The sequence below is a fragment of the Hyaena hyaena genome, unplaced genomic scaffold (genome assembly GCF_003009895.1).
Source record: "Hyaena hyaena isolate Hyena2069 unplaced genomic scaffold, ASM300989v1 scaffold_1009, whole genome shotgun sequence".
Classification (NCBI taxonomy): Eukaryota; Metazoa; Chordata; class Mammalia; order Carnivora; family Hyaenidae; genus Hyaena; species Hyaena hyaena.
Window position 1 is genome coordinate 639,197 of NW_024081645.1, and position 1,526 is coordinate 640,722.

General features: G+C 42.0%; 1 pseudogene; it reads right to left on the reverse strand.

Moving 5' to 3' along the window:
* Window positions 1-798: 798 nt before the first annotated feature.
* Window positions 799-1,157, reverse strand: LOC120223580 (annotated as a pseudogene).
* Between the last annotated feature and the right edge of the window lie 369 nt (window positions 1,158-1,526).

A 1,526-nucleotide genomic window follows, 5' to 3' on the forward strand; every position in this document is an offset into this window, starting at 1 on the left:
CATGAGTAAGCAGGGGAGGGGCAGAGGCAGAGGGAGAGAGAGAATCTTAAGCAGGTTCCATGCTAGGCATGGAGCCCATCATGGGGCTCGATTTCATGACCATGAGATCACAACCTGAGCCGAAAGCAAGAGTCCAATGCTTAACCAACTGAGCCACCTAAGTACCCATATGTGGGCAAGATTTTAACAGGTGTCATGATGAGTAAAAGATACTGTGAAATAGCTGTCTGTGATATTTCTGCTTTATCCTACAGGCAATGAGAAGTCACTATAAGTCTTTGATCTAAGAAGTAACTTAAAGACAGATTTTTTTTTTCAGATGAGATTTAAAAAAGACCATTTGGAAGGAGGATAAATTGGAATAAGGGAGAAATGCAAGGAGTGTTTTGCAGTAATAAAAGAATGAGGGAATGGTTTATGAATAAAAGAGGTTGTGAAACTATGCTGGCAACCGTGGAGTGGGAAGGAAGAAACAAATATGAGAGATGTTTTAAAGGAGGGAGGATGTCAGTTAAGAGTTTGGTTCAGGGGCTCCAGAAGATCTGGTTCAAGTTTTGCTTCTCAGACACTTCTTTGCTGTGTGATCTTGGGCAAATATAATTATTCAGTGCCTCTGTGAGTCTCAATTTGCTTACCTATAAAATGAATATGAATAGTGCACCATCACATTGCATGGTTATAAGGATTAGAGAACAAAAGTCACATAAATTTCTTAGTGCAATGTTATAAAACTAGTTAAGAACGCATTTTCTTTTTTTGTCCATCGAGGCATTTTATTTGCACATACCTATTACATTTCTAGAAAAATTATCCCAGTGTTTTCCCTCCTGTGTGTTTTTGTCTTGCTTTTTCATGGTCCGTGATGCCAGCTGAGGTTGTCAGTACAATGAAACCAAACTGGCGGGACGGGAACAGATTATTCTGCCATTTTTCTAGATCTTTGAGTTGTTCATCCAATCTAGAGCTGATCACTCCACTCTTGTTTAGCCTGCCTGTGAGGTTCACAACAATTTTCCCAGCTTTGTGATATCCATCACCATACGTCATCATCATAGTTAGAAACCGGACGATAGGCTAAGAAGAAAGTGACATTTACCTCTCTTTTCAGCATTGTTAATGCTCTTGAGAACATCTGCTAGGGCATTCATGTGCACCATTATTGTGGCACAGAAAGATGGCAGAGAGAGCAAAGGATGCATGTTATTACTAAAAGTACAGTCCCTAGCCATAGTAGTGATTGTGAAGAGTGGAAGAATCAACAGGACCAGATGCCTAATTGAGTATGAGTGAAAGGAAAGGGGTCACTGATGACAGATTTTTCACTTGGGTTACTGGAAGTGAGACCACAGAAAGAAGAAAGTCAAGAGGGGGTGCTGAAAATGATGAGGAGGCTGGTTGTTGCCATGTGGAATGGAGGCAGTGGCCCTGCCCTCTGGCACTAAGGAGGAGACAGCTCCACCTCCTGAGCCTGCCCTTTGGGCCTCTGAACTGCCCTTGGGGCATCCTTCCCTTTCTTGAACGTTAAC